This window comes from Triturus cristatus, chromosome 6, assembly GCF_964204655.1.
Source record: "Triturus cristatus chromosome 6, aTriCri1.1, whole genome shotgun sequence".
Classification (NCBI taxonomy): Eukaryota; Metazoa; Chordata; class Amphibia; order Caudata; family Salamandridae; genus Triturus; species Triturus cristatus.
The window spans coordinates 1663428866-1663454464 of NC_140589.1; the positions used below are offsets into that span (position 1 = coordinate 1663428866).

Genomic DNA, 25599 nt, shown 5'->3' on the forward strand with positions numbered 1-25599 from the left:
GGCTCTTGCACATCTGTGTCTGCATTACGACCTTTGCCTGTGTCAGTGAGGTCAGCCCCTTTTGACCGAGCAGGGGAGATACTTCCCCTAGGCTACCCGGGATGTTTAAAACATCTCCTCCTTACGGAGAGAGCGGGTGCCCCCTGCCCTAGTAGAAATGGACTCTTTTGCTGATGGTTTCGGCATATTGACAAATGAGGACAAAAAAAAAAAAAACTTTACTACACATTGTTTTACAAAGCACATGCCTTTACCACGCACGCCTTTAAAACAAATTTCGTTGTAAAGTCATGAATGGTAAAGGCATATGCAAGGTAAAGGTTTCACCAGTAAATATAAGTATTTTACAGGTAAGTATAAACCCTTTCTGTAAATATATATAGAAATGGTTTATATTTTCAGTGAAATACTTACATTTACGTGATAAAAGCATGCATGGTAAAGGCATACGCTTGCTAAACATAAATGTACAGGTAGGTAGAAAGACTTGTTTAACTTGCAGCGATACAATAGGAATGTGATGGAATCAAAGACACCTGTATCGCAGAGGCCTTTTGATCACCTCCTTGAGCACCATATATATTTTTGCATTTCTGTCAGAAGAACTTCATGGTACACGGCTGTAGAACTGATGCATTGTTATACGCATGAAAACATCATCTGTTTCCCATTCTTCTCAAAGATAAACACATGTTTTTTTCTAACTGTTACAGTGTGCATATTCCGTTTTAAACTGGCGTAAATGATTAGGTACATGGACAGAAGCCTTGAAAATCCATTATCTCAGTGCATTTTGGCCAGACATACAACGGCGCAATGTTTGCGAGACCGTTTAACTGTTAATTCGAGCACACTAGTTAGCCAATTCTTCACAGATAATGTGAAAAACATGGCATCGTTTGGTCTAGGCTTACTTCATAAGTGGATATTGGTTTGGGACGTAATTGTGCTGCGTAATACCTCAATTTGCAAGTTTGAAATGTCATGCTATTATCGAACATGAAACAAAACATGAAACAATGCACATACAGTATTACAAGCCCATCGGCTGCCTGGCAAGTAAGTCATATCAGCTATGTTGTGAAACGCCAGAGGCTGAGTTCCCCTATAACGTGACGTTCCACTTTGCAAACCTAAGCCCTCATTTAGTGACTTTTAAAATACTCACCAGAAGATAGCTGCATGCAAAACAAAAGTACAATTCACGGGACACAAAGGATTTGAATTAGAGGAGGGTGGTTTTGAGGTGCTGCCCGCTGTGCTGAATCCACGTCCGTGTATTCGTTGATTCGCCATTTTGAACTGCGTCTATGGTGGACGACTGGACGTCACGCCAGAACGGCTGGTCCACAATGACGCAATGTTAGCTGAAGATGCTCTCAGTTTCATTATCCTCTCCGCAGCGTTTGCCAGTGTTAGCTTGAAAAAGTCTGACATGGAATGTGCCACTGACAGGGGAAAGTGAGTACTGTGCCCTTACCATGTTTGGAAAAGCAAAGCATGGCAGAGCCAGGCAAAGAAAACAAACGAAGGCCCCTGTGATATGATGGGCCCTAGACCCACATCTTACTAAACACCACTGGTAATGATCTGTAACTGGCCTCAGGCTTGTGCTCCCGGGCCTGTTTATTAACAGGGTCACCTGACCGGTGACGCCTGTGATGAATGGGTGTGGGATGGGTGTAGTTTGCCTCAGCAGAGGGGTGTCTTGTTACATGTCCAGCAGAACACTACATTCATCCCAAAAACCACGAGAAAGAACAGGTCCAATCTGTGTAAACAAAACAAAATAAATTAGACATTGAGTCTATACCTCTCTTAAGTCAATCAGCAGGACAGCAGTAGATGCATGGACTGATGATAGTGGATTCAACAGGACATCTCCTCTTTCATTCATAATTTAACCTGGGAGAACATTGCTGCAAAGAAGCCTGAGCTCTTTAGAGATCATACCCACTGGAGTATTGAGACGGCCCACCCTGCTGATGCTCAGGATAGTTCATGGTTAGGGTCAAACATTCAAAGATAGATGCACCAGGAGTGTTATGTGAGCCTGTTACAAAGCTTGCTTTGGGGTGTTGCGTGACTCACTGATGACAGTCTTGTAGTGACTGGGAATATCGTCTGTGACCTTCTGAGTTCTCTGATCTGAGGCCCCACTATGTCCTGGTATCCATCGGGAGAGCAGGGTCAAGGTTATCTCTCGCTTGGGGAGGCCCCTAGTATGGGTCGCCAGGGGACTGCATGTGGTCTGTGCTGGGGCTACGTGTGTGCCACATCTGGGATGCTGCAAGGCCACCTGAGGACCTACTGCCTAGTCATTTGTGCAACCATAGGGGTAGATGGGCCATGGTGAAGGTGTGCTAAAGATGACAGGATTGGGATGTAGCTGGGGTGAGCTTATAGTCGCTGATTGATGGGTGTTTAAGAGTTTCATGGGAACTTATTGGCTTTTGATGTTTCAGTTGTGTCGTACTCTACTCTGATTGTAAAATGATTCCACAGGTAGTAGAGGTGATGCAATTAACAGGAACTGGTATGATGGTGTGACCAGTAGGGTGAACCTGTATGATAGGCGTTGACAACTTAACTTCATGGTTGCATGGATTCTTCCTTGGTTTGTCGACTGTTGGAGCGATGGTGACCAGATGGTATTCATAGCATGGAGGCTCTGTGATTTACTTGCACTCTGTCTTTACTTGTGCAAGGCACCTAGCTCTTCGCATGCATGAAATGGTTCACTCGGCAGCCAGTACCGTGTCTAGATGTTTGGTCTGGAAAGCTTGGGATAGAGTCTCGGTACGCGTGTGTGTGAGGCTTACTACTCGTTCACCCACAGGGCTGTCACCAGGTCATCGTCACTCCACATCAGAGGCTCGCTTGTGTCGATAGATGCACTCACAGTCATTGATACAAATCGGTTATGGGGGATACTTCTAGGCCTAGTCCCACCTCATCTTCTCTCTTTCTAGGCTTGGTCGATTGTCAGGTTTCCCATTGTGAACTGACTGGTCACAATCCTTTCTCTTCTTTCTTATTGATGATTCAGCATGCACTTTCTTTTCAATTATGTTGCGAGACTTCTTCTCGCTCAAGTCTCTTCTTCTGGGTACACGGTGTACACCATCTTCTAGAACCGGCCAACAACACCTCTCAGTGGTCGTCTATATTTCTAATCAGCCAACATGGCCTTTGGTCTTACAGGGGCAAAAAGTCTGGTGTGGCAACCATGGCACATATTTGACTTAATTTGAGACCTGTTGGTGTTTCAGATCTGTGTGTGAGAGGGTGTGCATTAGGTGGGCCCCTTCTTGTGCAGGCATCTCAGATGAGTTTGCCCTCACGCTGCCTCCCTTGTCAGTAGTAGTGCTGCACCTTTGTGTAAACCAAACATGTCTTTAGGAGGCGGGTGCTTCAAGCGAGGCCTTATTATTGTGTGCCAGGCATGTGGAGTGCTGCCCTTCTCTCTCACATGGAGGCAAATGGGGTCAAAGGTGCAGTAGCTTCTCGCACCTCTCTCTCTTCTTCTCTGGATGGTGGACGTCTCCCCCTATCTTCCTCAGAGAAGCAAATGCAGTCGATGCTATACTATCCTTCACTTGTGAGGACAGCCTTCTGCTCCGCTCTACCTTCCACTGGTGGACGGCAGCAGTCAGGGAGCAGGGCCAGTTCCTGCGGCTCACACAGCAGAGCATCTGACGTCTCTCAACACATTGTAGCTAGAAGTGCTTGGTGCTGTTATTTGATATCTGAATATTGGACATTGTTTTTGTGAAGGTTAATAAGTAGTATGAAACACGCTAGGTATTGACACAGACGTTCTATGAAATCGACTTTTTTTGTAGAGGTGTGGGAAAATTAATGATTTTTTTTTGTGTAATTACACAAACTTTTGGAAAATGTGTGCAAACTTAAGTGAAATGCAGATCTGGCATTTAGTGGTAAAAAGTACAAAATGTGTCCTCGCATTCATTTTAGACACAAGGATGCATTTCATGACAAAGGAGTAGCACAAAAAACACAAGTGTTATCAACAACAGGCAGTCGCGTTCTGTTCAATAACGCTGCTCTGCTCCTGCGATAGAAGTTTTATGTGAATAGATATGCTGTAGAAATGATAGGGGCATGTTTGGCAATTGCTTGAGTTTGTTGGACAAAGTAGAGCCCCCCAGGTTTTGATCTGGTTGACCTGTGCAGGAAGGGGTTCGAGGAGTCATGTGAATGGGCTGGTTGGTAGGTTTTTCATACCAAATGTTAGGTTTTCTGTTTTGTTGGTGTTGTAGCTGGCAAGCATAGGCAGTCGGCTGAGGAGTCTGGGCTGTCATGATGAAGATCAATTAGAATTTGGGCATCAACTTCATACATTTGGCAAATGAAATCATATTTACATCTGATAATGGTCACATATAATTATTGAAAAGAAGTGATACCCCGCAAATAATCCCTGTAAAATATGGGTGTGAACGGTCCTAGTTTAATTCACTGTTTCTTGTTAGTGTGAAATGAGAGTATCCAAGAGTGCAATTCTGCGAGTACAGCAACCTTTGTCTTTCATTTAAAAATGTAAGTGATGGTGAATGATGATCGAATCATTCCGTCTCATAAACCACTAATGAAAAAAGCCTGCGTCTTCTTAAAATGTTCTAACATTCAGTACCTCTTCTTTGATGCCCAGAATGTCAAATCGTGCTTTTCCTTTCAAAACCTAGGTTTTAATAAGAGGAAAATTTCCCACAGACTCTAAGACATTTTTTTAAAATTACTAAAAACCTTTTTTATGAAGGAAGAGTGAGGCAGCTATCCACTTACAGCCTAACATGCTTAGCTGCACAAAAGCGATTATAAACAATGTTGGCATACTGTGCATGTCTGTCCCTTCTACACAGTAATACAGTCATCTGAAGCAGTTCTCCGGTGTATTAAAGGAGCCATGAATCAAAGCCCTCTTTCTCCTTACTTATAAGTGAACTCTTCTTTTTGCAGAGGGATGTCCCTCTCGAAGAGTTCTAGATCTGCCTGCACCGATTCTGCCCCCTGCTGCAGTTTAAAGCTCGCCTTCAGAGTGTACCTAACCCCATTTGGCTGGTCATAAATGTCTGGACATGCTGCAGATTACACCATCTACTGCTTTCGGATGAAAATGTATATGTAACATGAGAGAACATTAACACTTTACCACTGAGATTTGTGTCTCTCATCAGTCTCTCTGCTCAGCAGACAAACTTCTAGTGTTTTTAGACTGCCAGTGCATGCATAGCTTGTGTGCAGCTTCCCACACTCACTATTCTCTTTGCCATTTTCTTGGTTTTCCACCCCAGATGACTCGAGCACCCTGGGCCTGAAAGTCACTGTCTCATTCAATCAATCAATCAATCTGAGTACTTGTAAACTTGTAAAGCGCGCTTCTTACCCAGGTCTTGAGGAGTCTTCCGAAGGCGAGTAGGTCTTGGGTCTGCCGTAGGTGGGTAGGGAGGGTGTTCCAGGTCTTGGCGGCGAGGTAGGAGAAGGATCTGCTGCCGGAGGTCGTTCGTTGGATGCGGGGGACAGCGACGAGGCTGGCGGAGTGGAGCTGGCGGGTGGGAGTGTAGAAGCTGAGTCTGCTGTTCAGGTAGGCTGGTCCGGCATTGTGGAGTGCTTTGTGTGCCTGGGTGAGGAGCTTGAAGGTGATCCTCTTGTTGACGGGGAGCCAGTGTAGGTCTCTCAGGTGGGGGGTGATGTGGCTGCGGTGGGGGGACATTGACGATCAGTCGGGCTGAGGCGTTTTGGATGCGTTGTAGTTGTCGTAGGTGTTTGGCTGGGATTCCTGCGTATAGTGGGTTGCTGTAGTCCAGTCTGCTGCTGACGAGGGCCTGTGTCACCATTCTTCTTGTTTCGGTCGGGATCCACTTGTAGATCCTGCGGAGCATGCGGAGGGTGTTGCAGCAGGAGGAGGAGACGGCGTTGACCTACTTAGACATGGAGAGGGAGGAGTCGAGGATGAATCCTAGGTTGCGTGCATGGTCGGTGGGTGTTGGTGCTGTTCCCATTGTAGTCGGCCACCAAGAGTCATCCCAGGCTGAGGGGGTGGGTCCGAGGATGAGGACCTCCATCTTGTCCAAGTTCAGCTTAAGACGGCTGCTCCCCATCCAGTCGGCGACCTCGTGAAGGTTGGTTTTGGTGGTGTGTGGGTCCTTGGTGAGGGAGAGGATGAGCTGGGTGTCGTCGGCATAGGAGACGATGTTGAGGTCGTGATGGCGGGCCACTTGTGCGAGGGGGCCATGTAGACGTTGAACAGCATTGGGCTGAGGGATGAGCCCTGGGGGACACCACAGATGATGTCGGTGGCTTCGGATCAGAAGGGTGGGAGGCGGACGCTCTGGGTTCTGCCGGAGAGTAAGGACGTGGTCCAGTCAAGGGCCTTCTCTTGAATTCCGGCTTCTTGGAGGCGTGTCTTTAGAGTGCAATGGCAGCTGACAGGTCTAGGAGGATGAGGGCTGATGTTCGCCGTTGTCTAGATGGCGCCTGATGTCATCTGTGGCAGCGATGAGGGCTGTCTCCGTGCTGTGGTTTCGTCTGAATCCGGACTGGGACGGGTCCAAGATGTTGTTGTCTTCCAGGTGGCGGGCTAATTGCATGTTGTCGATTTTCTCAATGACCTTCGCCGGGAACGGGAGCAGGGAGATGGGCCGGAAGTTCTTGAGGTCCTTGGGGTCAGCCTTGGGCTTCTTGAGGAGGGCGTTGATTTCGGCGTGCTTCCAGCTTTCCGGGAATGTCACTGTTTCGAAGGAGATGTTGATGACCTTCCGTAGTTGGGGTGCGATGGCTGTGTCTGCTTTGTTGAATATGTGGTGTGGGCACGGGTCTGACGGATATCCTGAGTGGATGGAGTTCATGACCTTGCATGTCTCGTCGTCATTGATGTTGGACCAGGAGGTCAGGTGGTTGGCACTGGTGGTGTTCGCAGGGGAGGTGGAGTCTGGTGTAGTCAGGGCGGTCGTGGTGTTGAAGCTGTCGTGGATGTCAGCGATCTTGCGGTGGAAGAAGATGGCTAGTGAGTCGCACAGTCCTTGTGAGCGCGGGATGTCGTTGGCGTTGGTGCTGGGGTTGGAGAGTTCCTTCTGAAGCTTTGGGGCATATTCACAAGGAGATATCGCTGCGTTAGCAGCACTTTTCTGCCGCTAATGCGGCGATATTTTTATCGTCAGCCGTTAGCGACAACTTTCTGGCGATAGTGGCCGCATCCAGCATCGCCAACGATGTTAGTTATTACTATCGCTAATGATATGCAATGCAGGTGTTTCTGTGCAAAAACGCACGCTAACCCCACTTTTGCTCTATTCACAACGCTCGACCCGGACCCGCGATGTGATAAAAAAACTGCTGCTAAGGCCCATTAGCGGCTGGGACTTAAGACCAGAATAAAGGGAGGTCTTAAAAATGGTGATAAAGAGTAGTAAATAAGGGAGACTAGCCCAGAGCCTCATCTGAAGACCCACTGATACCATGGAGGTACTACTCATGCAGCTCGGAGCACCAAGAAGGCCACAACAACCACTGCCACCTTCCCCAGGACCACCACAGAGGCAGCACCAAATAAGATAGCGGGTCCATCTCCTCAGCCTCAGCCTCACAGACCTAACACCAGAGGATGTCATTGCCCACTACAGGCTCAAAAGGACATCCATCCGCCGCATCCTGACCCAGATAGCCCACAGGCTGACAGCACCAACACAGCAGATAACCAAAATCTCTCTGCAAACAAAGCTGCCTGCAGTGCTGCACATGTTGGTCTCTGGTACCTTCCAACCAACAACTGCCAGAGTTGAAGGAGTCTCACAGCCAGCCCATTCAAGTTCCGCCCAACTGTCTTGGATGAAATCATCAGCCTGATACCCCAGCACCTATGCTTCCCCAACACTGCGCAGGAACAGCTTGAGACCAATCAAGGCTTTTACGCTATAGCTGGCTTCCCCCAGGTGTTGGGGGCGATCGACTGCACACATGTCCTACTTGTGCCACCTGCAGACACTGCACACATATACCGCAACAGAAAGCACACACATTCCATCAATGTGCAGGCAATAGTGGACCACTGGGGCCTGTTCACCAGTGTCATAGCCAAGTTCCCAGGGAGTGTGCATGATTCCTACATCTTCCGGCAGTCCAGCATCAACCAGCACTTTCAAGATGGCATATATGGAAATGCACTGCTTGTTGGTAAGTACTAACTGAACACACCACACACCTCAACTCCACAATCATAGAACTCACAAATGTGAGAATGCACACGTTCCAAACTCACATACAACTTGTCAATCAACATCCCCACTTACCAGACACCACAACACTGGGGTTAGCCATGTAGACAAACCATCCCCAAAGGCCTAGCCCCTCCGCCATACATTTGCAAATGTGGGGGGGTGGGAACCAAGTATGTGCGATGGAGGTCCTTGACCTATGAAGAAAGTATGTACACAAAGCCGAGTGTGGCTGTGGTGTGCTGGACAGTCTTGAGTTTGCAGAGCACAGACATGTCCATGTGGGCATGTATTGCATTTCCGTTGTTCAGCCTGAAGGCAATGACTGCGCTGGTGACTGTCCTACCTGAAGGGGGGGGAACCATGTGAAGGTTGCATGGAGGATGCAGAGGTTATTGAAACAGCTGCAGGCCACTGCGTAGACCTTTTTGTTCATGGAGAGGGGGGGACACGAGTACGATGCCTAGGTACCTAGAGTTGTCTTGGGGGGGCTGCCGAAGGTGGTGGCCCAAAAGGTGTTGCCACGTGCTGATGGGGTGGTCACGAGGATGAGAACTAATGTCTCCTCTTTGTAGAGCACCCCCCAGCTGTTGACCATCCATGTTGCAACTTGCTGCAATCCTCCCTGGAAGCCCAGTCTGGTGTGTGTGGGCACCTTGGTGAGGGAGACTATGAGCTTGGTGTCCTTGTAGGTGGTGGCGTCTAATGGTTCCCTTCATGTAGCTCCAGTTTTTTTCCAGTAGTCTGCAGACGTATCTGTCATCTTGGATGTTGTTGGTGACCGAGGTAGCATTCATTGCATGCTGTATGTCGGAGTAGCAGATTGGGGCAAGTGTGTAGGTGCAGTTGGAGATACATGTGTGGAAATCGCGAGCAGCACTGTTGGTGTTGGCTCCAGCGGTGTGTGTGTTGCTGTTGATGGTAGAGTGTACCAGCTCCTCTGTGACTCAGCTCCAGTAACTTTGTGTGGGGCCTACTGTGGGTTTGGGTGTGATGGGGTTTCTCGACGAGGAAGTGTACGCAGTGCCGGTCACTCCATGGGCGTTGAGTGGTGTTGATGAAGTGGACGCAGTTTCCACATGTGAAGATAGGGTCAAAGGTGTGCCCTGCCCTGTGGCTCAGTGTGGTGAAGAGTTGGCTCAGTTTGATGTTAGCAAGCATCTGCCAGAGGGAAAAGGATTTAAAGTTGTTGTGGTATGTGAGGTGGAGGCTCCGCTCAGGAATGAGTACGTAGTCCATGGAGTAGATGGTGTGTGATGATGTTGATGGTGTCGGCGAAGCATTCCTGCCCTCTGTGGGCCCTGCAGGTGAGGGTGCCGCTGACTGTTGCTTTGTGGCAGGTCTGGATCAGAAAGTGCAGGTGTTGGGCGGTCTGGCGGCAGCGGCAGCAGCAGAACTGAACATGAGCCGTGTCTGGTGTGGGCCATTGGCATTTAAACGTTCACCTGGCATTGACTGCAAGGGGGGGCGGGTGAGTGGTAGCGCTAGACGTTAGGAGAGCCATGTTCACAGGTGGCAGACTGTTGTACAGCCCAGAAATAGTGTGCAAGATAATCATAGCATGTTGTGTATTGCACAACATATGTGTACGCACCAATGCCCCATGGATCCAAGTGCCATATGCACCGGACGATGCTCAGAATGATGAGGAAGATGAGGCAGGTGGAGCACACCCCACGGCTTCTGCAGCAGGAACGGAATCATAAACAATTTCTTCACCTGAGGACGGCACATCCTGACTGTCCTTAGCAATCATATATCTGTTCAAAATGACCCCAAACACAGTATGTGCAAATAAAAAAACACCACACACATACCCTGTGTGCATGTTTCTCCTCTGCATAAGTACATCACTCTGACAAGTGTAAGTTTAACATCAAGTGGTAATAATATCACAATTATAATTTGATGGTGGATATGTCTCCTCTGTACAGAGAGTCACTTTTTAGGGTGTCATTTGTGTAAAACTAGACTTTGTCGGGTGTCCATTCTGGTACTAACATCTACTTTTTAGTGTGTCATATGGGCCAAAATATGACATTTAGGGTGTCATTTGGGGTAAAATATGAATATTAGGGTGTCATGTGGGTAAAATATGAGTTTTAGGGTGTCATTTGGGGCAAATTATGAATTTTATGGTGTCATTTGGGGTTAAAACAAGCTCTTCATCATGTTTTATGGGGTCTGAAATGAAATTTCATGTAAGACTGTCCATCTGTGTAAGAACCTACACATAGCGTGAAAAATCTGCCCGCCTTAACATCAATGCGATGTTTTTTTCATACTCGCAATGGAAAATCCATCGTTAAACACATTGAACAATACAAAATATTATCCCTAAGCCTATTTGCGTGCAGATTTTCACTGCTTTGTAAAAAAACGGGCCGCAAACACACAGGAAGGGGTGTCTACATGCTTCCTGTTTACAGGAGGAGTGCTGTGCACTTTCACTTTCTCTTTTGAGCACATTGCTGGTGATTGTGGAGAGTGTTGGAGGTGTTTGGTGTTGTGGGGGCAGATTGGGGATTTAGATAGTGTTGTTGTGTCCTGTGTCCTGTTGGTAGTGTTTCTGTGAAGTGTGGTGTACTTGTTTTTATGTGCTCTTATGTCTCTTGTCCTCAATATTGTTGGGTGTCTGTCTTGGGGTGGTTAACTTACTTTGTATTTTTTGGGGTTATTCTATTTGGTTTCTTTCCTTTTGGCTGTAGGTTAAGGTGTGTGCAGGGAGATGGTGGCTGTGGGCAGGAAGGGCAGGATGTCAGAGGGGGCATTGGGGGCTTCCTCTGGCTCGTCAAGTTCTACCTGCACTTGATGGTGGAGTGGGGAGGCCAGATCCTCTCTGGATATGGCGTCAGTGTAAGGAAGGTCAGGTGGGAGCGTGTGCGGGCGCAGATGCTGCGTGTATTTGGCATGGACCGCACTGTGCACCAATAGAAGCACCGCTGGCAGGATTTCCTGGGCCATGAGGGTGACCTGTTGGACCACCTGAGAGTCATCGTTTGCCTACAGTGTGGTAAGTTCTACCACTAAATTTAAAAATGAACAGAGTAACGCAAACCTATAAATGCCGTGTGGGACCACTGTTGTACAAGTGTAAAAATGTGGCATAGTGAGGCGTGAGACGTCATGCATTCACGCCTAAAGTTGGCACCTCAGCAACACAACGCTGCTTCATATCGACAAGCATAGGGTGCAGGTTTGTGTTACCCATTGCGCTGGCGCAACACTTAGCAATGTGCCAAGGCTGGCACCCTTGCGCAATACTGCGTGCATGACAAAGATTGTTTGTGACTGTACATAAACAATCCAAGGCATTGTTTCTGGGACCTGTGTGCTGCACAAAAGGAAGTGTAAAAAGGCTGCCCTCATCATTATTTGGCATGTTTGCTACGCTGCCCTTGTACATAGTCTCTGTGTGACAATGTATGAGATAGGAAAAATTGATCAAAGGAAATAGGACATCTCCAGAGTGTCATACAACACCAACATCTGTGAAACTGCCTTGTGTGATCTGCAGCAACGCCATTGTACACAGTGCATGTGTTACATCATGTTGCATGTACAAATGGGGCATTGTGTATGTGTCACCCAACTAGTGTGTGCAAGTTTGCTAGCATAATTGTCTTTTTGTGCCCATCTCAGCATTCACAGGTCTCGTGTGAATGGCAGGCAAAGTAGACTCCATCAGGTAGCCAACATGAAATGCAACAGTACAGTTACGGAGCATTGTCAGTCATGGTGATGATTTGTATGATGAATATGACCCGTGAGATTTCACGTCTGATACCAACACACATTTCTTTTCATGTCTCACAGCTGGGCGACCTCTCATCACACAGGGGAACATCGACAGCTTCATGGACCCACTCGCCACTGGTGAGTTTGGCTATCTTAAATTGGCATAGTGCCATTTCATGAATGTCAGGGTCAAATGAAAGATGTTGTGGTCTGCAGTATGTGTGTGTATCAAATGTACCTTGCCTACAGTGTGATGATGTATTGTGGAAGTCAGAAGTGTGTACAAATATGTAAGTGAAGTTAGAGCAATGCATTTGTCTTCCAGATGTAACTGTGCATATCCCTAGTCAGTGATACACATGCAAATTTGATCTATGGGTTCTGTCACAATAGCACATGCATGTGGATTACAGAGCGTACAGATAGGAGAGGAGACATGTAAGTGGTGTTGCTGATGAGTATGAGCAGACATGGAATGCATGTACATCCTTGACTGAGATGACTGTGCAAGTGGGCCCTATCATGCACAAGGAGGGAGTCGTTTTCAGGCCGTGCGTGATCAGCCACCGGTCGGCAGTGTGATTTCGTAGGTATGCTGCATACCAGCTTCCCTGGAGTAGCAGTGCGTAGCTTTGAGCCAAGCATATCAATGGCACGTTCCCCAAACACCTAGCAAAGATGGGCCTATGAATCTCATTGGCATGTTTGGCCACTGCAATGGTGTTGTCAAGCTGTCTCCTTGATGTCATTCCCTGGTCGACTCAGGCTCAGGTGTATGAGCCCCTCTGTCCGAATTGGTGACATTACTCCGCATGCATTTACACCACATGCTTTAGCTCTGCATTTATTACTATGCCATATATTTTACAATGCAGGGCTCTACAACGCTATCTGTGAGAAAGCATTACCCATTACAACATAGTAACTATCATGACTCCAGCATGCTGTTACAATGGGGAATGCATTGTAACTGTTTGAGTTGTAGAGGCCTGCGTAGTTAAAATGTTCAACGGAGTGATCGTAGTGGATCCAAGACATGCCTGATTGACAAATTTGACGAAACGATGTTTCCACCTCTCGGCAGCAACACGTCACCTATTGTGATGTAGTGGTGGAGTGAGGGCCAGCGCTTCATGTACAAGTGTGTGTTTAGCCACCTGATGTTTTTCTATGTGTGCTGCATGATGCAGCACAGATGAAAGTGTGAGTAGGGCTGTTCCAGGATTGCTCATACGCAGGTAGGGTAACCTTCCGACACATTAACAAGCCACCCCTTCACACAGACACCCTTGCACTCTTGTACAAGAGTGCCTGTGTTTGCGCAGACTTGAAAAACTGCCCACAGTCGATGGGGGACATGCAGGCCTGCCAATGAGCATTGTACGTTTGTTGCAGCACTGTGTTACAGGAGAGGATGAGGGTGGTGCTACACACGGAGGGCTAATGCCTCCCTCCTCCAATTCCTTGTACATGTCACCCTCAGTCAGGGTATGTCACGGCACCATCATTTGACACTGACAGTCTTTTTTGCTTCTGACAGTACATGTTCCATTATTAATGAAGAAACAGAAGGTATGCTGTTCCTAATTACGAGACAAGGGAAAACTGCTTTTGTGTGGTCATGAAGAGTAGGAGGATGAGGATTCATCCTCTTGGAATATAGGGCCCTCACACACCCGGCAAGGTGTCATGCTTCATCATATGGGCTGCTCCTCGTCAGGTGGGTGGGGTGTTGATGTCTTAGATATGTTTTTGCATGTTTAGGATTAGTTAGGGTAGATAGTTTAGGTAATTTACCTGTTTTTTCGAGTTAGTTTAGATAATGTTAGTAGAAGTGATGATTAGTGTCAGTTTAGGGTAGTTAATTTTTGTGCCCTGATAATAAATGGTTACTAGTTTTGATTTCTGCTTGCACTTATGTCAGGGGTGATGTTGTGTAGTGTGGCTTATTATCTTGTATGCAACTCATACCATCACTGGACAATCCGTTGAATGTGTAAGTGTGGTCATGAATAAGCCTGAGTGGTAAATTCCGTTCCACTCGCAGAATTTGCGGAATTTGGGTAATTCGTGTTCTGCGGAGAACATGGAATTGCCCAAAATTCTGCGTTCCGCGGCTTTGCGGAATTTCTGCGTGTCCGTGGAGATTATTTACCGTTTCGCGGAGCTTTGCATAGCGCGACTATGCAAATTCCGCCCACCCCTAGTCATGAGATGTAACTTGGCAAGATGGATTGTGTCAGTATACCTTAGATGTGAGCACAGTAAACTTCAATGGATAACAGGCTGACAAGTAGGATTTACGGCCTATGCTAGGTACAGTCGTTTGTGAAGTTCAACATCTTAGGTGTGACTCTCGGAGTTGGACAGCACATTGTTGCCAATTTACAACACAACGTAGGGACATTGTCTTGAGTGGATATTGCATTTGCAACTGTTATCCATCATGGAGATGGATGTATGCGCAGGGTACCACAGATCCTGTCAAGCCCCTGCATATCACATGCTCCTGGTGCAGAGTCCATCTACAATGCACAGACCTTGGCACACTTGCTGCATTGTGCAAGGGTGTGAGCTTCATTCGAATTATATGTTCATGTGCATGGAGGTTCAACCTGTGGGACACGCAGGAAGTTGTCTTTTTGTGGGTCCATTGTGAACGGCATACGGCAGAGCAGTGGGCCTGAGTCACAAAAGTCATCTGAGGGTAAGTCATGACTTCACAATTTCCAGCATTCACAAATGGCTTTTAGGAGTAGTATAGTTAGGTATACTGACTTCCCTTCTCCCAAATGCCTTTTATGAATCACTAATGTTGGTAAGTCATGATTTCGTCCCAGATACCGTTATTGTGCAGGCACACTGTTCTGCTGCACACATGAGGGGAAATGTAGCATTGCTCTCTGTAATGCCAGTGTCATAGCCACTTCTCCCAGCTGTAACTTTTAGCATTGGCTCATAGTGATGCCACCCTTGAAATGGTGGTACTGCATCTGACTATATGCTACGTACAATGCACCACACATCCCTAGACACATTGCCCTATCTGGTCACAGTAGTCGCAGAATGAGAGGATTCCTTATTTTGTAAGCCTTGTTCGTCCACAGGAAGGGGCTGACTGTCGCCTTGCACTTTGGGGTGAATCCCTATTGTCAACCCTACTTGACTGAGGCAGACATTGTGGTTCCAATGGTTGCTGGTAGACATGTGTCCTTACGAATCTTCATCAATGTGAATATGGTGTGCGCAATCTTGGGATGTGACATGCAATGTGCACCGTCACAAAAGGCTTTATCCACCCCGTAGAGTGTGAGTAGATGTGCCAAGAGATACTTTTTAGCAATTGTAAACGGGGACACTACTTGTGACCTGCAACAGACTTGGACATTTTTGCAAACATGCCTATTTCCTTAATAGACATGGGGCTAAGTTGGGATGTTGCTAGATTGTTGTATTGGAGCAATGAGAACACAGCTAGTTCACACATACCCGGTCATCTCACTACCTATCTGGGTCACAGTTAAACATGTACATTTCCCTTATTTCCCTTGGTGTACCTTTTGTTGGATTAATTGGGTCTACATTTTTAGAGACCCCTATACTTAATTGATCATGGACAACACATATCTGTGTGAGTTACATTTTTTATTTACAAGTCTGTTGACATTAGTGAAGACTGGACCAGTACTTGGCCAAACAATCGCCACATTCCATCAATGGCCAGTGGAGGGCCAGTCAGAGTAATTTTAGGGAGGCAGACTTCAGGCTGCAGGCTGATTGCTGTGTCTTTGGGAACAAGACATATTATGGCAGTCCATGTCGAGGTCCAAGGTGAGTGTCACAGAGTGTATTGGGGCAGTGGAAGATAATGTTACAGGCCATGATGCTGAGCCCAGATCCAAGGAGAAACAGGCCATTTGGCACAGATGAATGCTACTGCTTTCTTCTTTTCAAAAATGCAGATTCATCCACATCTTCGTCCTCTGATGTGTCATGTGCCTCACATGGGTTTGGTGGTAGATTGGCTGCAGCACTGTGAGGCACTGACATATCAGGGGGCGGAGATGTGAATGTTGAAGCTGCAGCAGCATTCATCTGTGCCAAACCTTGCTGCACAATGCAGTGATGATCAGCTGCAGGAAATGAAAGATTCCAGCTACATTGTGTTGATGTGCAGCTGTGGCAGCCATTTGTTCCGCTTGCATCCGCTCCATGTTCTCCATTATTTGACGCATGCGGCTCAACTCCTGGCTGCCATCGCTGGAGCCACTCTGACTGGACAGTTGTTCTTGCCTCTGAGTCATGACTCCATCAATGTCAGCCATGGAATGTCGGAGGGCATGGAGCGGACTGTGGGTGTCTGTGATGTTCTGTAGGTGGTCCCGAATGGGACTCAGACACCCACGTATGGCATAAAGTTTGGCCACCAGGCTGTCAAACCCCACCCTCACCAGATCAGCCATCTCCTGCTGGACCTCTACCGCACGGCTTTGGAATGCCAGTTGTGGGTCCTCAAGGTCCTGTGAGACAGCTTAGGTGGTAGGTGCTTGCTGCTGTGTGGTTTGTGCAGGGGGTGGAGTTTGCACAACGCTGCTGAATTGCCCTGCTCCTGGAGATGGGGTGCTGAGGGAGTGTAGCAGCTGTTGGAGGGTGTCAGTGTTGATGGTGGAGAATTCCTCTTCTTCATCAGTGAAGAGTGGGACAGGCTGCTGTTCAGGAGTTGATCTTTCGCACTCTGCAATGTAAAGGGGAGATGCAGTTTAACTGTGTGTTTCATGTATGAACATACATTGGATGAGTTTACAAGCAGACTGCATGACAATGTTCATTGTGACAGTTTGGGAAGAAATGCATATTTTTTGATGGATAGTGATTATTAGTGCAACATCAAAGATGTGACGTAGTTTTACATTGTAATCTCACAGTTTACAGCTATGACACATGCGAATGGCTAATTTCTACACAGAAGCGGCACCAGTTGTGTCCTCTGTTAAGTTGTGAAAGTGATGCAATTTGTCCCACATTGTAGACAATGTTGAGTAGCTCAGATTGATATGTGGGTGCGCACTGCATTGTGGTAGAGTCGCCCCAGCAGCTTTGGTATTGCTGCCCCTTATCCCTTTCGGGCAGTGGGCCTTTCACTCATGTCCCTTTACAATGGTGAGATGTTGCAAGGTGGGGTAAATATGGGTCTTGGTCAGACTTGGGAAACTTGTGCATTGTTTGTCAGCAGATGTTTTGTTTACATTAGGGGTTGTATGTACACGAGGAAGTGTCAGAGTGTGACCTGTTCCTTTAAGGATGAAGTCCACACTCAGGCACTTCAGTGACGTGGCCTGCACCATGTTAATATGTTTGGGGGGTCAGGCATGCTATTCATCATGCACTGTCACTTGCTTTGTCAGTGTGGCTCACAGACAGCCAGCTTTGCTGGTTACTGCACATGTGCATGGGTTTGGTGCGAGAATAGTCATGTGTGAGGAGGGCCCCCTTTATGCACCTTTGCAACAAAGGCCTTCTTACTGTTTCTATGTGTGCTGCACAATGCGGTATACATGTGTATCCAGGTAGCTTAGGCTATTGTGTTTTATCTTGTGCGCATTTCATCAGTCAAGTATTTTCTTGAATGCATTGCTTACTGCCCTCCTGTTGGCTTATCCGTTGTGAGTATAGTGCAGGTTGAGTTTCCATTGTTTATGCTGGCTGTACAGACAGTGTCAACACCCATTACACTCAACCTTGACCCCACGTGTGGTGTATGAGTGGGCCTGGATTTGATGGATGTGGATTTACTAAGGCGTATTAGTGGGTCTCAGGCCCTGTCTCCACCCCCCTCCCAACAGATGCAAATGGCAGGGTGACATGTGTTTGTGTTATTGCCACACAGATGGTCACATGGATGATACATGCTGTAATGGTTCAGAAATTTGAATGCCGGGCTTTGCGTGTGGATGATAAGGACCATGACTGCATATTTTTTCACTGACACTTTTGACTTACCAAACTGATAGGTTTACATGCACATAATGGTGTAATGGGCAACTCACACCAGGACTAATGTGGAATGCAGCTTTCTGTATGGCAGATGTGTACACTTGATAGTGGAGGAGTGCTATTTGTCATGACGGATGATGGTGCCATGTAGCTACTTGTCATTATTTGGTGCTACTTTGCTATCCTTGCTTGTTGTCATACTTACGTTGTCATACATCTGTACAGGGACATTGTAGTTTTGTGAGTATGGCACATGGACAAGTCATGTGGTACATATTTGGGTGACACATTCCTGAAATGCATTGTCCATGCACTGTAGTGTTGTAGGCAGATCCCCGCTGCTCATTGTTTTTCATCACATTTTGACTCAAGTCTGCTGATTGTGTGCATTGTGGGATATGCACCTTTTAGCCAGTAGCCTACATTATCCCTTTGTTGTGACAATGCAGGTGTGTATGGTATGCAGAATCACTAGATGCTTTCTCACTTGGTGTACACAGGACTGAATCTCCTGTACAAGAAAGCGGGAACATTGAGTTGATATACGGCAGGATGTCTACATGGCCTCCTTGACTCAATACCACGCATATACGACTGGTCTGCACCGGCCCACATCTCTCTGACGCCAAAATGAGGATGCAGTGTGTATGTGACTGATCATCTGCATGAGTGGGCATGTCGCCAGCAATGTCAGCACACAAGCACCATTGTGCCTGTGTGTCTGAGTTGTGTGCAAGATTTTGTATGTGTAGTAGTGTCACCCTTGATGCACAAGCACAATCTTGCACACGACTCAGACATACAGGAACATGCATATGCGTGGTGTTGAGGCAGGGGGGCATTTAGACACCCTGCCATATATCCAATCAATATGACCCTTTGCTCTTTCATGTGGCCCTTATTTTGTGGTCTGATTTGATACTTGGACTATATTTGCTAGACTTTTATGTGCACATTTCCAGGTCTGTGAGCCCACCAATATGTGTCTTGCAGTGTATTGGGTGAGTAGGGTGATATGTGTCTATGCCACCAGAGCCAAGGGTGCCCGGGATATGATCCACAGTCATTGTGGGTGTGCACTGCAATATATTTAATTGTGCATGGGTGCCATTAGGCCCATCTCCCCCGTCCCCCAGGCTCTGGTTGTTACTCACCCTGTCGGTGTTGTGTCTGGTCATGTTGAGCAGTATCCTGTCCCGGAACTTCAACCACCGTCTCCTTGCTGATGACTTGGGACACCTGTTCCTCCAACGCATCCAGCTACTCCTGTGGCGCTGGACTCCCACCTCCAGTCTGCATTGCTGATTTAAGATTGGCTGCAAGTCTCTGCTTGGTCTTGCGCTTAGCATCATGCCAGAGCTTCTTGCAGTCATCAACTGTCCTCCTCACCTCTCCGACAGCATTCACCTTGGCAGCGATGGACCGCCATATTGTATTTTGTGTGCCCAATGACACTGTGGAGCTGACAAAAAGTTGTTGTTGGTTTTCTGTCACCTCCGCAATCAGGACCTGGTTTTCCTGTAGACTGAACCGGGTTTTCCTCTTCCTCTTTTCCTTGCCCTTCCCCTGGGTCTCTGGCTGGTCCTCCTGGGAGTTTGTGGGGTTGTTGTTGGATTCTGTACTGGGTCCAGCTTCCTCCATGGTTAATCTCAATTGTTTCTCTCTTTTTTTTGGGTGTTTGGGCTGCTTGGCGGGCGTTTTATAGTGGTTTTTCCCACCTAAAGTGTAAAAAATTGCGCTGGTGCTACTATGTGTGCCATTCCTGGTCGCTAATTGGCCCATCGCCACTTTTTTCACATTGACGTGACGATTTTTATCGCTGTGACGCTAATCTTATCGCCGGACATTTGACCCGGTGGAGGAAACTACCACCTGTTAGCGGCGTATTATGATATGCCGCTAACACGGCGATAGTTCCAAGCGGTACACAGCCATAAGAAAATGCACGCTAACTGAGGTTAGCAATAGTTTTCACCATTTCTTGTGAATATCCCCCATATTCTTTCTTCCCTAGACACCAGTCAATCACAGCCATTGCTCTTCAGTTTTAAAAAAGCTCTCTGAGGTTCTAACTATAGCTCAGGGATGAGCAGGGTTGATCAGCATTTGCATGGAGAACGTTTCTGAAATGAATAAACTTAACCTAGGCATACTTGGCGACCTGGATGCCTGCCAACTGACTCAGTTAATGGAGGGGCCATCACACCTGGCAGGCCACTTAGTTGATCCGATATTCTTGAATCTTCAAACTCTGACAGTCAACACACCCCTCCCTCTGACGTGGACGCACCACTTTCTTATTTCAATGCGCCTCTGTATTGTAGGCGCTCCCCTGAGGATCCCCTGTCAGTTATCCATGAAGCGTCCTTGGCACAAATTGCACGAGTCTACCTTTGTAGCTGCCTTAAACTCACCCCGCCCAGATTGGCCTACTGACTTGGAAGCAGCCGATAGAGCTTTCAACAACATGCTTGACCACTGTCTACCCAAAAAAACTGACCGGTGTTAAGTGCACACAAACGCACGCTTGGTACAACAAGACTCTGTAAAATTTTGGAACAAGCTTGGAGGAGTACTTATGATGCCACGGCAAAAAATGCTGATAAGAAGACAATTAAAGCCTACCACAAATTAGTTCAAAAGACTAAAGCCTCGTTCTATGACAATTTGATTTTGTCAAGCTCCAACCCCTCTAAAACTATTCTTTCTTTTATGAAAGATGTGTTAAAATCCCCGACAGGAACCAATGATACCATATCCACTAATACACAATGTGAATCACTGGCGAGGTATTTCATTAATAAAGTAGAATGCATCCACAACGCACTCGACACGAGGCGGGGTGCCTCCAAATCTTTGGTGATTTCCACCTCAACAGTCCTCCCTTACTCCCTACAAGATCTGCCACCCATGTCACTTACAGATTTGGATGTCCTGGCAGCTAAGGTTAAATCAGGCTCTCCTGACGATCCTATAAAACCAGAAATCTTTAGGAAATTCTACGACTGTCTCATGATTGAGGGCAGGGAACTCATCAACAGATTGCTCCTGTCGGCAGTGATCCCTAAGTCATGGAAGCATGCTAAGGTCATTCCATTGTTGAAAAAGCCCACACTAGACACGTCTCTGCCGGAGAACTTTCAGCCAATCTCTCTGCTTCCATATTTGGCCAAGATTATGGAGTCCCATGTTAACATCACCCTGACCAAATATCTGGAAGCTAATGAGATTCTAGACAGTTCACAAAATGGGTTCTGGTCCAGACACAGTACGAAATCAGCCCTTCTGGCGGTCACAGAGCAGTCGTGGGCAATGCTAGACGAGGGTAACACTATATCCACTTGACCGTGCGGCCTTTGACACGGTCTCCCACATGATTCTACTCCAACGGCTAGGGGATATCGGGGTCAAAGGCAAGGCCTTGGACTGGTTTACCTCTTTTCTATCCGAGCGCTCCTTTCAGGTCCATGCCCCTTCCTATCTGTCCAGTATCTACCCCCTTAGCTGTGGCTGGTCAATGTGTATGTCCGCCCACTGGCACTCTTGGCCAAAGCACGGAACATTAATATGGTATCTTACGCTGATGATACCCAGTTGGTATTCACTTTCTCTAACAATCCTGATTGAGACCAACTGAAATTCCGTGAGGCTGTCCTGGCCATCTCAGACTGGATGGCGGACAACTATCTACAACTTAATTCTGCCAAGACAGAGGTGCTCTTGGTAGGCCGTGATACCCATAAATGGGACTACCAATGTTGGCCCGCGGCTTTGGGTACCCCTCCCCAACCGAAGACTGCAGTCAAGGACTTGGGGGTCCTGACTGATAACGCCCTCTCATTTGAGCCTCACACAAAAAAAGTGGCTGGTACATGCTTTGGCCTCCTACGCGGCCTAAAACCGATTCTGTTTTTTTTTTTATGCCCCTACCCGCCAATTGATTGTTCAATCTGTAGTCCAATTGCGCCTAGATTACTGTAATGGGCTTCTGCTTGGAGTGAATAAAACAGTAATTAAAAGGCTCCAGCGGGTACAGAATGCGGCGGCACGCATTCTTTTTGCCCTACCACAGTACTGCCACACCTCCAATCTTCTTCATCGTCTTCACTGGCTGCCAATCAAACAGAGAGTCCAGTTTAAAACTCTCTGCACCACACATACGATTCTACATGGCCAGGGTCCCCAAATTCTACAGAACTATGCACCTCATATGTTCCATCGCGAGCACTGCGCTCCGCTAACCAGTACCTGACTTGCACTCCTCGGGTGCGCAGGGGTAGAACAGGGGGACGCTCCTTCAAGGCTCAAGCTCCTGCCTTATGGAACTCCATTCCACTGGCTGCCCGTAGTACACAAGATCACTGGGCATTCAGGAAATTGATTAAAACTTGGCTTTTCTCTTCCATCTAGCCCTATTTTCTCTGGCCTCCTGTCCGCTAGCGCCTGGTCGCCCTGTTGCTGGGGCAGCCATGAGCTTTACAAATGTGTTTAACACAACCTAACATAACTTATAGGCTACTTTGGAAGCTCCATTTGGTGTGGATGTTAATTGTGACTCATTTCTGTGTCTGTCTGAGTGTTTTGCTCTTTATCCCACCCTATGGATCTATGAATCACCTTCTCTTGTAGATTATACTGCTGTGCCTGTCCGGATCTTTCTGTTTTTCATCTGTACCAGTAACATAATAATTCTAATCATAAAAACATGGGTGGCCAATCACACAAATCGGAAAGGGTTTACAAAGAATATTCAATCTGAGTTCAGTCGGGATGAAAGATGGACCAAGCAGTTCTGTTCTACCACCTTCCAAGACATTTTTGCCAAGCATTCCACAGCAAAGATGAGCAGAAAAAGCTACACTCAGCAATGTGGGACATTTAGGATCTTCTTGCCAGATTGAAGTCTCTGGTGGCCACTGCTTATGGGTGGAAGGGGACCCGTGGAGCACTTAAAACACATACACACACACGTTACTTTTAGGGAAATCAACTGTGTCCCCTGAAAGCACCAATCAGATCAAGACCACCAAAAGGCTGGATTATGATCAGTACAATTAGCCATTGTGCTTATGAATCAATCAATGTATTAATTTTTAGTGCAAGGGAGAGCAGCAACAAAAGTTGCTGCACTGTGTTGTGCAAGGGGGGAAAAGGACCACAGAGCTATATTTGCTTATAATGTCCTGCTGCTGCTCTCATCCTCTGTGTTTGTGCACAAACAAGCTGCCTACCACCACACGCAACCTTTGCGCAGTGGTAAAAAGGTGTGCAGGTAATATCTAGCATAGGCTTCGTATTGGAAGTATACCTTTCTAGTACAAATTCTAATGCCTAGCAATTTCAATAGCATTTCACATATTGGATATATGCTGTGCAGTGCAGCACACATGCAATGTGTGGAATTTTTAGAGAAATGAAAACATTTCTCCATCTGTGTGACTGCTTCAAGGGGCATTATTTTGATTATGCAGAGCCCGATCTGAATATCTTAATATATCAGGCTTTTCATCAACAACTATGGGTGCTTACACTGATCTGCTTCAGTATCGGCCATATAATGAGCCCGTGATGCACAGTGGCACAAAACAGTGCAAAGTACAACTTGCATCAAGGAAATGGCACCTTTCCAGGGCAAAATAGTTGTTGAGTTGGAAAGAAAATTACACAAAACATTCTAATGTGGCTGTTAGTGCATGTAAATCCACATATACCCATATATACATTTGTGGCCATGTTGGGACAATATTCGTAATAATGTTTTACACAAAACAATCAGAAATGGTCAACACATGTGATGCATGCATGAACATGCAGGTGGCGGCCATCTTTTACTTATCTCATCATACCGTATATGGGGTCATTCTGCAATTCTCTATAACTATTGGCATCTGATTGTGCCCTCAGAACCTCATCACAGTACTTTCCCTATCCAGTAAGTAGCACAGATTCCCCACCCCTTTATTAACAAGATAAATAATTAGGCCCTTATTATTGGTCAACTTATTACTTCAGGTTCTGCTCTTTTTACTTCAGTAAAAAATATCATTACAGTTATTCCAAATTTTTCACATCACATAAATCTGCCTTTGCAAAGCTCACTGATTCTGCTCTGGAGCAGGTGGATAAAATGTAGATGAGTTTTTAAACATGGTATTTTCATCGTAAAAAGGTTACAACTTCCTTTATCCCTTGTTTGGCTTATTACATGTTATCTTTTTATCTTAACTTGGTGAGGACATCTGAGTTACTTGTTTGTTAGTTATACTGATGTTTTGTTAGATATCCCTCTCTCTCTCTCTCTCTCTCTCTCTCTCTCTCTCTCTCTCTCTCTCTCTCTCTCTCTCTCTCTCTGGGGTTAGCCTTACTGCTCTTCAGCTATAAAAGACGAGCTATGAACACAGGCAAAACTATTGACCTCTGCGGACTAGACCAGGGTTCTGTGGTAAATAATATCTTCTTTACCGGACTGAATTTCATACGGAATCTTAAAATAAAGTAAAATAGCTCAAAATAACAAGAGGCAGAATCCGTGGTATAAGAGGTTTTCTAAATGGGCTTTATTCCATTCAAAATGGCCGACTCGAGTCGCGGCCTTCAGGTTCCGTCACCACGAGGGTTCAGGAAGTGAAGTACAATACTTTATTGACAGACATGCATTTTTATAATAAGTATATTACAATGAAATGAATGTAGAAGGCGTAACATTTGATAAGAAGAGTGACATGACAGGTATGTAATCGAAACTAGGCGTAATAAGGAATAAGAGAAACATGATTGGTCAGGATTATCAGACATAGGTGGATCTATAAGATAATACTTGGCATAGATGCGCGCGCAGCAGCATGACGTGTGATAGACGTGCAATTAGGGGTGAAGGGGACTTGACATTTAGCTCTACATGTGGAGACGAGAAGTCTGGGGGGTCAACCTAATCCCAAATCATATCTAATATCCTATGTTTAAAGAACTGTGTTATCCACAAGGGAAGGACTCTCGGACAGAATCTAGTCTATACTGACTGTGTGCGTGTACAAGCGTCTAAGTGTCTATATGAGATGCAAGGGGCAGAAACTTTCCATGGTAACAGGGCTATGAATTACTTGCATGAAGACAGAGAAGCCGGGCCTTTTGCTTGGTAACTGGAAGAATGTTTACTTAAACTACTAGGCAGGAATGCATCGGCTGAGGGGGAAGCAGATAATTCGAAGGTGAAATACAGCTCTTGGCAGAGAATAGGCTGATGTCAGGCTTCGTGAGCCGCGCAGAGAATGAGACAAAGTTCATGGTCACAGATGCAAGCTCAAGCTGAAGCTGTCAGAGGCAGAGAGCAGGGAAAGGCTTTGAGGACAGAATCGGGCCTACTTGCCTGAACTGTAAAAATGGAGTAACTTAGCCATATAAAGTCGGTGGTCTTTTATACTTAGGAATCGAATATCCAGCCCATTGATGGCGGATCTGACAGAGAACATGTCGACGGTAGACACACATATATTTGCGTCTTAGAAACTGGAACTGGAGGGAACATACATGTACTTGTAACATGCATATAGAACCGTTGGGGTCCAAGATAGGGGACATAACTGATCAGAAAAATCCACATTTCCACATTCCCTCCTTGTCCCCTTCTTGC

The 25599-nt window shown here is 46.5% G+C and overlaps 1 long non-coding RNA gene across 1 annotated transcript in view; it reads left to right on the top strand.

Annotated features, from left to right (window-relative positions):
- The window catches only part of LOC146821775 (uncharacterized), a 71767-nt gene that overhangs the window by 17269 nt on the left and 28899 nt on the right, over positions 1-25599 (top strand). The window contains exon 2 of the long non-coding RNA XR_014962773.1: positions 12054-12113. This is a non-coding gene — a long non-coding RNA (uncharacterized LOC146821775). The remainder of the gene's footprint in view (positions 1-12053; positions 12114-25599) is intronic.